Genomic DNA, 14,230 nt, shown 5'->3' with positions numbered 1-14,230 from the left:
CAGTATTTTACAAGAAAAGGCAGAAGCAGTAAAACTTATGCTGTTTGAATTATACAAGTGAATTATACAATTATTGAATTATACAAGGCCCATCAACCACAATCCCAAAGATAGCATTTAAAACAGGCATCCTATAACCAATCAACTCACTAGAAATCGACCATGCCTCAGTAACAACAAACAGCCAATCAAACAGTCCGAAACCAGACCATGACTCAGAAGTATCCAAACAACAACACTAATGCTAATTTGCATCACATAAAAAGCTATTTAACGGCCAGTGTTCTGAAGATGAGCACAATTCAAAGAGCACTGACAATGTCTCCTCGAATGGTAATGAAACGCTTGCAACCAAATTGCCAGGCTCGGAACTCAAACCAACAGCCCAACTACCAACCCAAGCTAGTAATAATCAAATACATTTCAACTAAAATTCAATCACATTTCAACAAGTGATTCTAGTGAATTTTACAAGCTTAAAGTTTAAATATAGTAGAACTCTTTAAACATAATACCAAAATATAGGTAGTCCTCAACTTATGACCACAATTGAGTCCAAAATTTGTTGCTAAGTGAGACAGTTGTTAAGTGAATTTTGTCCCATTTTACAACCTTTCTTGCCACAGTTGTTAAGTGAATCACTATAGTTGTTAAATTAGTGACAAAGTTGTTAACTGAATCTGACTTCCCCATTAACTTTGCTGATCAGAAGATTGCAAAAGGCGATCCCATGACCCTGGGACACAGCATCATCAATATGAACCAGTTACCAAGTGTCTGAATTTTGATCATGTGACCATGGGGATACTGCAGTGGTCATAAGTGTGAAAAATGGTCATGTCACTTTTTTCAGTGCTGTTGTAACTTTGAGCAGTCACTAAAGGAACTGTTGTAAGTCAAGGATTACCTGTATCCAAAATATTATTTCATTAAATTTCAATCTTTTTGATAATTGAAAACCAAATAGATATCCTGAGTCAGATGCCAGTGATCAGTTATATTAATACATGGGAGGGTACTATGCTTAGGCAATTACACTTAAACCATTTAACTAATATAAAATATATAAACTTTCCCACTTTAATGACTGAATTTAAATGTAAATTAAAATTTGGATTAAATATTGACTATTTCTAGTTATATAATCAAAATCAGAACACATAACAGCAAAATATATTTCTGTCCTTATTATAGCCAGCTTATTGCAATCTGCTGTGTACTTTCCTAATCAATTCTGGCCTGCAAGCTAGGACTTGCAAGACAAACAGAAAACCTGATGATAGAAAATGCAACATTATTGGGACTTCCGGTTTGAGCTTCTTCAGCGACAGACCGAAACCTCGTCTCTGCGAGGCTTCGATACGTGCGCGCCGCTGGAACGCCCCGAGCCGGCTGGTTTTGGGGCTAAACCACCCCGTAGAAGTGGTGAAGAGGGGGGAGACTGCCAGCAGGGTTGAGGAGAGCCGCATCTCTCCTCCCCAGCTGGCCCTTACTCCCTTTCCCAAAGGCGGTTGAAGCGATGGTCAGAAATGGCCACCACAAAGAAGAACTCGACCGGAAAAGAATGTGCAGGAGGAAGATAAGAAGAGAAAGTTTTGGTTGACCGGGTCAAACAGCAAAAGCAATAAATAAGGTACCCTGAAATTGAAACTGTTAAAAAACGATAACATTGTTCCCTAAGAAGATTTTTAAGCTGTGAAGGAGAGAGAAAAGAGAAAAGATTTGGTTTTCTCCTTTTCCTATACTGACAGCTAAGAGACTTAAGCAAGAAATTGGAAAAAAAACCACTTTGACATCAATAGGCATTTAATGCTGAAAATACAAAGTCAAAGGGATAATAAAGATTTCTGGATAATTAAAAGCTTTTGAAAACAGGAAAGGAGAGAAAAAGAATAAAAGGGTAGGATTAAAAAAGAACTTACAGCAAAATCTCAACAAGATTTCCAAAAGATACATTCTAACTGAAATATCGCAACAAAAACCCCAGGAAGAGAAAGTCGAAAAAGAAATAAGAAGATATAACTCGGGACTATCTGGATTACTTGATGATTTCTGGATTCTTGGTTATTGTTTTGAATGACTAAAATCAATCGGGTGGTTGTTTAAAACTGTTTAAAATGGCTCCACTTTTAGAAGAACTGAAAATGGAACTTAAAAAGTACAAAGAAGATGCACAAGAAGGGAGAGATTCTTTTGGCTTCATATTTCAGTTTTTAGAAATGGAGATTTGGAATTATGAGAAACAACAAGAAATGCCTGCAGAACAAGAAGATTGCGACAAAGAAGAAGCCACCTTTAATGAACAAGTAATCTTAGATGGGGGGGGGGAAGGAAAGGGGGGAAAGAGAATGGAAAGTTTAAGGTTGGGAAAAACAACTCCAAAAAAAAAAAAATAGAGTGAAAAATAAGTATAAAATCAGAAAGCAACAGAAGAGGGAAATGCAGAAGAGAGAATTAGAACTAGAGAGACAAGGGGGTAAAAAGGGGAGGGAGAAGATGAGAGGGAAGAAAGAAAGGAAAAGAAGTTATAAAGGACAGAAGCAAAATATAGAGAAACAGGGCTTATTTAGAGATAATGGGTGAAAACTTAATGGAAAAAGGGATTCTGCAAAGGTACATAAGATAGTATGGTTATATTAGAAGCAGAAATAATTTTAGAAAATATGAAACAATGTATGATTAAAATGTCTGATAAAATAGCTATTGTAATTCAGTGGAATGCTTGTCAATAAATAAATGTAACAAAAGGTATATTTAATGATTTATAAAACATATGTGAAGAGAAATAAGGGAAAATTAATTATGGAGATTATATGTGTTTTTAAGGAAGTATGATATTTAATTGAAAAGAAGTGTTAAAGATGTTAAGATTTTAATTATTATTAATAATAGAACTGAACTGGAATGGAATGAGGGTTTATAATTACATATATTTACAATCTCTTTTTTTTTTTAAAGAATATAGTGTGTATTATAAGAATGTACCAAGCAGAATTAGATTGGAAGTTATGTATTATGTATTATGTTGAAGGTCATAAACTTAAGGTATATATTGAAGTTTAAATAAGAATTGAATGGATGTAATTAAAAGGTATAAAGGTGTCATACTCCAATTAGTAACTACAGGAGAAAATTTGTTTAATGAGAAAAGATAATATGAAATTGAAACAGAACAGACAAAAGTATAAATATAACGATTTGAATTGAGATGAGATAATCAAAATAAAATTGAGAAAATTAAAAGAGGGGAAAAACTATATAGAAAATGTAAAATAGTATAAGATATGGAATAGAATACAAAAAGGAGCATGAAATTGAGTTTTGTGTCTGTATAAAGAAATTCAACCCGGGACCATGCTATTTTCAAAAAAGATGTTTTACTTGTATTTTGTGTGTGAAAACCCAAATAAAACTTTATTAAAAAAAGAAAAGAAAATGCAACATTATTTATTTTTGTTCTAAGACCAGAGAAAATATTAATATGTCTGTAATTCTGTGTCATTTAAATTGTACATGTATTCCTTCAGCAACTCAGAGCTAAATGGCTTCTCTTTTTGCACAGACTGTCTAATGACTACGCTTTCACATACCCAGCATATACTCCTCCTACTCAACACCCACACACAGTACAATCTGCACAAATGTACACCAAGCACATAATCTTTATGCTCTTACTTTCTTCCTCAGCCATACAACAGGGACCTCGGTGTAACTGTGACTTGTCTTTCTATCATACAGAATGTGTTTTTCAAATCAACCCTTATGTTCGCTCCATAAGGAAGGTTATGAGAAATTTTTTTTGAAGACATTTGTACTGTAAGTATTTAATTGGATAACCTCATTTTTAAAAATAGTCTGCAATTCCCAGATTCTCTAATTCAGGGCAATCAAATATCTGGTGCAGTTAATAGAACTTTTTAAAAATATCTTCACCTCTTATAGCAAAAGCCATACATCAAGGATTGCCAATTAATCCACTTAATGCTTCACTTTCTCTCCTTTTTCAGGAGAGTTTCAGATCTTAAGTCTTAAAAACAAGATCTTAATAACCAACATTTTCTTCTAACAGCCAATAAGATGACACATTTATTTGTTCCATATAATAAAATGAAACTGCTCTCCCTTTTTAAAATAAACTGGAAACAGTATTTGTGTACATAAGCATAAGTGTATAGAAGGAGGAGTATAGACACTTAGCAAACTATATGTCTGGAACTGACATCTTTACTCACTAACTGTACTGCACCAAGAACAGTGGAGCATGACTGTAAACTACATCTTATCTTTCATCAAATCCTGTTGGGGCAATTCCAACTACAATCCAATAGTCAATGTCCCTTTTTCTGGAGATGAGATCTCCATTTTACATGTTTCTCTTTGTCCTCCTTTTGTCTTAATGAAATCTGGGCAAAAACCATCAGGGATTTCATCACTTTTCTTCCTGTCTTGGTATTGGCAGCCAGGATTTATCCCACAACTCTGTCTTGCCTGGTTGGAGGATCTGTTTCTTTATCAAAATGGTTAAATGTGAAATTAGTAGCAGAGATATTTGATTAAAAAAACAAAGGAAAAAAATTCAGCCTGTTATGATTGTCCTTCCTTTTGATATTTTATTCCTTGAGTTAAAGCATACTCACTGCCATCACCAAAAAAAGTTATTGATGAGGAATTTTTGTTTCTTCATTAAATAATCAAATTATTATATAAAAATAAACATTTTTATATAATAATTTGATTATTTAATGAAGAAACAAAAAAATAAATCCTTAGGTCTGTAACCTTGGTTAAACTTTTTCAGAACATTTTCCTAGCTTTCACAAAAGATGACAAAGTACCTTTTATTACACAAAGAATCTGTTAATGCTAATAAATGGCAATAAGTATTTATTCTTAAATCTGTTACTTTGAGAGTTGGAGAATTCCCTGATCTTCTCTGAGGCATGTCCTTTTATCCACATCTCTTATGTCATATTCTTCTCATTTCCTATCTTCCAGAATTTAAGCTGAAAAGAGGGTTCCTATCTTGAGTAACAGTTCTAACACACAATCATGATAGTAGGATCTTTATGTAAATAAGAAAATAATCACCATGCACTTTAGAAATGCAAGCTATATTCCATTCTGTAATAGAAGTAGCTTGGAAGCAACTGATACCATCATAAAGCAAGAGCATCTCAAAAAGTAGTTAATGTGATAGAAGTCCAATATCCTTCTAAGGCAGGGTAAAGAACTTGAAAAAGAAGCCAGGATTGCTTCCTCCTGGAAGAGTACTTTTCATTGCTAACTTTTAAAAGACAAACATAGGATGAGCAGACGCAGCAGGGGCAAGCAGAGAGAAAACAATGTCTCTTGAGTGGGGGGCCATGCCATGCCAAGCCCAAGTGGAATATCTTTCACAAGGAATGCTCAGAGTAACCTGGAACAACACCAGCAACAAACCCAATGCTTCCAACTGCTGCTTGTCCTGAGAATATCCAAAATATGATTAAGAGATAGAATCCAACACAAATATGCAGTTAGAGACCAGTATATAAAATGATTCACTTCATTATATTTCAGGCTCTTCCAAAAAAGATAAATCTGTTGACGAGGCTTTCAAAACTCTGGTGAGCTTTCCTAGAAGAGCAAAACACCATGGAATTATCAGAAATTGGAGATAAATGCTTTGCAGAACCACAGTAGGCAGAAACAAGGATGAACAACAGTAAAATAGAGTAATTAAAATAAATAATTTTAATGCTGCAAAAATTTCAAAGATGAATGTGCTATCACTGTGGCTGTCAAAAATAAACTGAAGCGATTCAGCAAGAGCTGTACCAAACCATGATACCAGCCTGATATTTCTGTAAACCAGAGAGGTTCTGAAAGAGGCTGTGTACCATGGTGTACCATACCATGACCATATCATTGACATCACAATAAGGAATATTTACATATGAAAATTTCCAAAAGCAGCAATGATACTGTAAGGTAGATTAGATAATTTGATTTTCAACAACAATACTGCACAAATTATTGAATTTGTTTCTTAACAATTTAAAAGCCTCTGACTTTTACACAGATATGAAAGCAGACATTGCATTTAGTGCATTCCTTTCCCCAGTTGTGTTTTTCTTCCAGTTGTGGCTATGTTTTGATGAAAAGGCTACATCAATATTCAAAGTGCTGCTTTGATTGAGAAGAGAGTCACACTAACTGGCTAAAATAGAAGCTTTGCTGAGGGAAAACAGAAAAGCTAATGGAATGAAGTTATCAATAATTCATAAGTTGATGGACAGCTGCTTTTAACAGCCTTAAAAACATTTCATACACTTCAAAAAAGGAATTAAGAAAAAAAGAATAATAAATGGTTTTAAGCAATCCATAAGAAGGATTTTATAATTAAAATCCAGTACTTTTGGAATTTTGAGACACCAATCTGTTTGCCAATTCTTTGTTCTGCCAGTCATGAGTCTCCCATTACTTTCCTGGAAGTTCATCACAAATATATTGTATACAGAAGGTTCTTAAGATTTCATGAAATAGAAGACTAGCATTGGAATCACTTAAGCAATAAATACAATACAACCTTTAAAAAGTGATCTCCTTTCAACTCTTGACACTGGGAATAAAACTCCATCACTATTCTACACTGTGCTTGCAAAGTGATAGTAATGATGAGTTTTAAAGTACAGGATTTTCTACTGAAAAAAAACAAAAGAAAAAGACCAGTATTGATTTACCTCTTGCAACAAGAAAAGCTAAAAAGGCATTTTAGTGGCAGGATTTTATACTTTGACACTTTATCTTTTGGCATGGCACAGAATAAATGTGTGAAATAATGTGTTTCATAAGTTGACAACCCATTTTTGGTATTCTATAGATGTCCTAGGCATTCCATAAAATGCCTGATTTCACACATTAACAGTAACATATATACTACCTTACAATCTTAGCATGTTTAGATCAGGGCTGTCAAAATTGCAACCTGTGGGCTGGATGCGTCATATGCTGGCCAAGCCCATGCCCGGTTTAGCGAAGGGGAAAAAAGTCGTGATATGTCATGTGATGCTGCCATGATGCTGCAGTTTTGACACCTCTGGTTTAGTTCAAGACTTCTGGGTGGAAAGGTAAGCCACAAATACAATATATCTTAAACGTATTAGGAAAGTTAAGTCAAAATTATCAGGCTTTAGTGAAGGGTTTGGTTAGTTCATCTGTGACCTTATAATTTATTATTTTAAGATCTTTCCCAATTGCTTACTGCTTGAAGATTTTGAGCAAGCCAATTTTTAAGAAACTGAATAGCGCTTCTGTAAGGCATAATCTGCTCTAACACTGAAAGGCAAAAAGCACAAAAAGACTTCAGAATCAGCATGAGAATAGTAATTCTTTTAGGAAACTGGAGTTTTCTAAATGTTAGTGTCCCAACTACCCTCTTGGTCATTGACCAAAGGGGTTATTAAGAGAAACACAATTGGCACTCCTATTAAGCAATCTTGCAGATCATTAAGTAGACAGTCCCAGGTAAGAAACGCATGATACCTCAGGGGAGTTGAGGAGACCCTGGGAGGTTCTGCTCAAGAACTGAAAATCCTCCCTGCTGAAATCCAAGGAGGATTTCCAAACTTTGTGTTCAGCCTGCAGCAGGCTTTCCAGGGTCACCCCAACCTGCCTGAGGCCACCCACACTACTTACCTTACCCTGCTGACTCTCTGTCCTCTGCTTGGATTTAGATTCTCTCTGTTCGGGTTGGCTGAAAGAGCTGCCTGCCCAAGGATTTTAGCTCCCCTCTGTGCAAGGAAGGGCACTCCCTCCCAGAGTGCATGGGTTAATCTTCAGGATTTCAGTTCTCTTTCTGCACCACACTGAAGGAATTGTTAATTTTATCAGTAAAATGTTCCATTACAAAGCTTTCTATTCAAGTATTTCCTGACCTATGAAATAGTCTTTAATTAAGCATCTGTAAGATACCTAATAGCTGCTTGGCTATTGAATGTCAGCCACAGTAAATACCATGCATTTCAAACTTTTGTTCAAAACATTACTTAAAAGGTGTATTCAAGTATTGTATTTTCCTCAGTTTCTATCCCATTTATGTGTTGAAAATTTTGGCCTAAATTAAAATACCACTCTCAGTGTTATGTAATGTTGGCTCCTTAGTTCCACCAATGCTTCAAGAATCCAATTGGAATTTTTGATGATTTTCTTCATAAGAAGAGTTTTCATTCTGGGTACTGACATATAGTATGGCTTAAACTCTTGACTAATGCACAGTAATGCACTTTACATGAGGCTGCCCATGAAGAGTATCCAAAATGTGTAACTGGTGATGTGATAAGGGCAGTTATATGCTCTCCTAGATCAGTGATCACTCTGTAAGCTGCACTGGTTGCCAGCACTAGATCCCAAAGTTCTGGTAATGACTTATAAAGGTAAAGGTTTCCCCTGTGCAGTCATGCACAATTCCAGGGGACAGTGCTCATCTCTGTTTCTTAGTCAAGGGAGCCAGCATTGACCAAAGATATTTCCTTTGTCATGTGGCCAGCATGACTATACGGCAAGTGCATGGAACACTATGTTGTGCATAACATGGGGCCTGCTTATTTGAGTGATGGCATCTTTTAGTTATATCTACCTGTCCCTTCATGTCTGGCAGAAGGGACGTGTTACACATCCTGTCTACTAATGACTGTCATCTGACAAACACTTTTTTTGCCACTGCACTCACTCTTTGGATCATAATCCCCCGAGGTTAGATTTGCCCCAATCCTCTTGGCCTTTTGTAGGGCCCTGAAGATAGGGCTTTGTTATTGTGCCTGGGGATCTGGTGGCAGCATACTGTAGAGCCTGTAAAATAACTACACCGTAAAATGGATGCAATCTCTTGTAGACTATGCTTTTCCTGGTTTTCCTGGTTTTATGTTGTTATTGTCTGATTATATATTTTGGGTGCTTGGGTTTTTGTGTGTGTGTGAATCGTCCAGAATCATATATGTGAAGGGGGAAGGGAACTATACAAATTGAATAAATAAATACATAAGAAAACACACTCAACTGAAGCATTACTATAGCTCAGGCAAAAAGCAAGTGGAAATAGGAGACACAGTATAAATATTTTTAATAGCCTTAGTCATACCGTTTATCAGTATTTCAGCTACCCAATCCAATTTCAGAGAGGTTAATTTCTGATACAATGTTCCCTATTGCTGAGACTCTGAAAATAAGAATAAGAATATTTTCAGGAACTTATTTTCCTTCACTGATAATGTTCAGCATTTGCACTCTGATTGTACAACTTCACGGCTCCCCATACCAAGAGATACTTGGGAATAATAGATATCAGTGGCCCTTCTCTTATTTCACCACAAGATAAGCATTCTGATAATTTTATATGTCATGTCAAAATCCCAGAGTGCCTGAAATGTATTGTTTGTTGCTTTAATAGCAGCATGCCAGGCAGATTCTGGGCAGGAACAGAGGTGAAATGCTGCTGGTTTAGCCTGGTTCAGCTGAACCGGTAGTAAAAAAGGCTACCGGTTCAGCTGAACTGGTATTTCTGACGATCAGCTAGGTGACAATCAGCTGTGCCGCGCAATTTAGATTAGCTAGAAAGCAGGAAATAGTCAGATTTCTTGATTTCTAGCTAATCTAAATCACACGGCACAGCTGATCCCTCCCTTGCTGTTGTACCTACCTTGGAAGGCTTCAAAACACTTCTTTTTTCAGCGCCCAGGAGGCTTCCCTGAGGCCCAGTAGCCAAAAATGGGGCACAAGGGGTGCTGCATGCCCCCCATGCCCCATTTTTGCTCCCAGGAAGCTTCCCTGAGGCCCACCAGGCCAAATACGGGGCACAGGGAAGGTATTGCGAAAGAAAAAAGGACTTTTGACCCCCCAGTCACATGATCACAAAGCCACACCCACCCAGTCACATGACCACCTGGCCAGCCCACTTAGCCATGCCCACAGAATCGGCAGGAACATAATAGTAAGACTTAGTAATTATCTTTTTTCTCTGTATCATTTTTCTAATTAAAATTTGCTTGAAGACATTGCTATCTGCCCCACAGCAAAAACCTAAAAAATAAATATGCCAGCCTCTGAGTCTGATTGATTTCTAAATTTAGTTGCCTTAAATTTTGAGCTGAACTGCTATTAAAATTAGCTTCAGATTTAATTTTTGTTCTTAGCAATGATAATGCACAATTATTTCAAATTCCAGAAGAATTTTAAGATTTGTCTTAAGTTAACAGTTCTTGTTAAACAAACAACAGTTTGTTTAACAGGGATAAGGGTCCTATGACTTTTTTGTCCAATTTGATTACCTCTTTTTTTGGATAAAGTTTACACATATTGATACAGGATCTTTGGGTAAGAAACGTATAAGAGAAATTAAGCGATACACTGGTTGGCTTTTTTTTTAATAAACTAAGATGCATTTTGAACAATACAGGCCCTGGTCAAAAAAATGTAACCATAGCACTCTTAGCCCTGTGATTATTCAAAAACATAGAAGGAAGTTATAATGGATGAAGAACACAATCTGAAAATAATTGTTCTGTACTAAAAGTTGATTAAAAGGGTAGACAAACAGCAAAACAAGGAAGAATGCTTAAAATAAGCATGTAACAAAGGTGGAACTTGGACATCTAGCACTTCCAATAAGCCCCAAGCCTCGATTTTATATTTTCTTCTATTATAATGTTGTATTCTTTCAGACTTGGGATAAGAGGCAAATATATTCCAAATAATAAGGCACATATTAATCATGCTCCTAACCAATAGAAGGCATTGTCTTATTAGAGAAGCAATAAAGAAATGGGTGAGAATTCCTGAAGACAAGAAAGAGGCAACGTTGGGAGTTTGTGTGTGTGTTGAAACTGCAAGCTCAGGAATAAGTCAGACACATCAAACAGAATACTGAGTACTTAGCAAAAAGCATCATGTTGTTGAAGCCTACTCATTGCTTTTTAGGCAAAGACATATAGAGATAGCATTGAGAATACATTAATATATACCTTACACCAGAGGTGTCAAACTCGCGTCTCACAGCAGCATCAGGTAACATATTGGGACTTTCCCCCCATTCGCTAAACCGAGTGGGGGCAGGGCCAGCACATGATGCATCCAGCCCGCAGGCCATGAATTTGACACCCCTGCCTTATACCATTGGCCTTAGAGCAGTAAGTCATCAAACTCTAGCTATGAATCCTTGCACAAGACTAGAAATCACGGAACAGAAGTACAAGCAACAACAGGCAGCATCGTGTAAAAATGAGAAATGCACATCAGTCTTACACTCAGGACTCAGGACACACAACATCACAGGAAGTTCAGTTCTAGCAATCTGAAAAGCCAAAAAGTGACAAGAAAGAACAACTGAGCACAGAAGAGAACCTGAAACATGTTTTTTTTTTTTTGATAGGTAGAGTTTCTTGGTCACAACTATGTTGTGTTGAAACGTCAAGGTGTTCCAATGGCCAAAGTGAAGAAAAAAAAACCAGATAGTAAGCAATTGCAAGAAAACAGAAATAGGAGTGACTACTTTAATTTTTGAGTGCTAGATATGTTTATGTAGACCAGGGGTGTCCAACCTTGGCAACTTTAAGACTTGTGGACTTCAACTCCCAGAATTCCTCAGCCAGCTTTGCTGGTCCACAAGTCTTAAAGTTGCCAAGGTTGGACACCCCTGATGTAGACCATCGTATCTAATTACTTAGTTTCTGTTCAGATGCTGCTTTTATTATGTGTCCAAAACAGAACTATTTAATCCTTCCTTTCCCCATTTTAATCCATCAATTTATATTGAGTTATTTCTGTACCATTATATATGTATCATATGCTTACAGCATGCTCAAAGAAAAGACATCCATTTTTGAGGATAGAAAGTTCTTATCTTTACTACTTAAAGTTATATATTTGTCTATGTAAGCTATCTTGAATTTGCAAAATTCCTTTATAATACTTCATACAAATCATATGATTATACCACATATTTTAGATAAATGTTACATTTGTTCTTGTATTCCAAACTGCTTTATTGCCCAGACTGTGAATACTGCCCAGTATCATGGCAATTCTATTTCAGAGCACTGAAGGAGAAAGGGAGGTCAGTTTCCTGCTCTCATTTACCTCAAGAATTAAATTACTTCAAAATTGTTCTTTGTTTTAAAAATGCAAGTTTCTTTCTTCCTTTCTCTTTTTCACATTTGATTAGATGCCATGAAGTTGGTGCTGTCTCTTAGCAACCAAATAGAACCTTTCCAGCATGATTATCCCTTCAGGTCTTCCAATGATGTATCCATCAATGTTGTAATCAAGTCTATCCACTTTGTTCTTGATCATCCTCTTCTTTTTCTTTCCCTCTTTACTATATATATTTCCAATGAGAAAGAGCATCAATAGTACCATAAGTGAAAGTTGCAATATTGCAACTGCAATTTAATATACAAATAATGTTTCTTCAAAAATGTTTTCATGATGGCATAAGCATTTGCGTATTGTATGTTATATCTGAGAATACCTCTATTAAATAGTTGTTCAGAACTTATTATAATAAGAATTTGGTTCATGCTGAGATTTATCAGCTATTAAATACATAAGATAATATGGATGTCAATGCTGAGTTTTCTGTTGAAGGATTCAATTTCTACTATTTTAGTGATTTGCAAATTGAGGTTTAAGTGCCTTTTCTGCAATCATGCTACTTAGGCTGTGAGACATTAAAAAACATTAGTGTTTTTGGGGACTTCCGGTTTGTAGGCTTCGCGAGCGGCAGGGATTTGCGAAGTTGCGCGATCCCTGCTGCGCTAGCCGCTTTTGGGGCTCCGATCCGGACGGGTACGGAGCTAGGCTGCCCTGCAGGGGCAGCTGAAGGTAGGGGGATCCGGAGAGGGGTTTGGGGGTGTTGCAGACCCCTCCCCGGCCGGCAGAACCCCCTTTTCCCAAGACGGTGCAGCGGCGGTCCGTAATGGCCGCCACAAAGAAGCTGGCAGCCGGGTAAGAATGCGCAGGAGGAAGTGGAGAAAGTTTTTCAAAGGAGAAAGTTTTTCTTGGTTCCTAGGACTCTAAGACATATTTAACAAAATTCCTGAAAAGTATGACTTTCTGAATGATACCTTCTAGAAGAGGAAAAAAGCGGCAGTTTGGTGGTGCTGAAAGGAAAGCTTACCCTCCTTTCCTACGGAATAAATAAGTGGATATTAAGAAACCTATTTTTTTTAGGGTGAAAACTGGCTTTAAGCGATGAGTGGGAAGGGAGAGGACTAAAAAAAATATTGGTATGCTAAGACTGTTGGAGGAGATGCCTTAAGGATTTGAAGACTAAAATATATTGCAATAAGACTTTAAGAAACAGATTTGGACTTTCTTTGTCTCTGATTGATACTACCCCAGAAGGAGAAAGTGAGAACTCTGCCTTGGTTTGGACTGATTGATAACTTTGGGACTGTTTTATTTTTCTTTGGAATATTCTGGTTGTTGTAAGAAGAAAGAAGGGGAAAAGAAAAGAAAAGATTTATAATGGCTCTTTCTATTGAGGAACTGAGAAAAGATTATGAACAAGCAAAAAAAAAAAAAAAATGGTAAAGCTGGTTTGAAAGAAGCCTTCCTTTTTTTTAGAAATGGCGCTTATTAACTATCAACAAACATTACAACAGATGAAGACAGCAGAAGAAGAAGAAGGAAAGGAAGCCATTTTTAATAAATCTCAGAACTCGACCAAGAAAGAAGTAAGAGGGAAAGGAAGAGAAATAAAGGACTTAAGATTTAAAAAAACACTTAAGAAAGGGAAAAATAAGGTGCAAAATCAATATAATGATAGTAAACAAAAGGGAAAAGGAACACGACAGAGAAGGGAAGCCAGTAAGGCAGAGGCTAGAAGAAGGGGGGTAGAAAGGTTTGTTGGGAGAAGAAAGGAAGGGAAAAGGTGGAGAAAAGCTACAAAGTTTTGAAATTAAATGGGAAAAAGGAATCTTTTTAGGGATAAAGGATAAAGTATAATTTCTTCAAAAGATTTTGCAAGGTACATAAGATGATATTGTAGTATTGTATTAGAAATAGAAAACTTAAATGGTTTAAGAGTTGATAAGAGATTAAAATGGTGAAATGTTTAATAATGATTGGTTTTAAAATTTAATAATATGAGGGGAGGTTTAGAATATTGAGTTTTAATTAAAGAGTTTAATAAGATTATGGTATTGATGTTATTATAAAATTTCTATTATAGTATTTGTTTTTAATATTTAGATTT

The 14,230-nt window shown here is 36.2% G+C and overlaps 1 protein-coding gene across 8 annotated transcripts in view; it reads right to left on the bottom strand.

The window, feature by feature from the left end:
• The window catches only part of DAGLA (diacylglycerol lipase alpha), a 93,958-nt gene that overhangs the window by 58,488 nt on the left and 21,240 nt on the right, over positions 1 to 14,230 (bottom strand). The window contains exon 1 of one of the 8 annotated variants that reach the window (XM_087950630.1): positions 7,678 to 7,847. The exons of the other annotated variants lie outside the window; for them this stretch is intronic. The gene's annotated coding sequence lies outside the window, so the exon portion shown is untranslated. Of the gene's footprint in view, positions 1 to 7,677; positions 7,848 to 14,230 lie in introns of those variants that run through there. 8 annotated transcript variants of the gene reach the window in all.

This window comes from Notechis scutatus, chromosome 1, assembly GCF_049901735.1.
Source record: "Notechis scutatus isolate UNSWTSFEM ecotype Mainland chromosome 1, rNotScu1.2, whole genome shotgun sequence".
Lineage (NCBI taxonomy): Eukaryota > Metazoa > Chordata > Lepidosauria > Squamata > Elapidae > Notechis > Notechis scutatus.
This window is presented reverse-complemented; position numbering and strand designations above follow the sequence as displayed.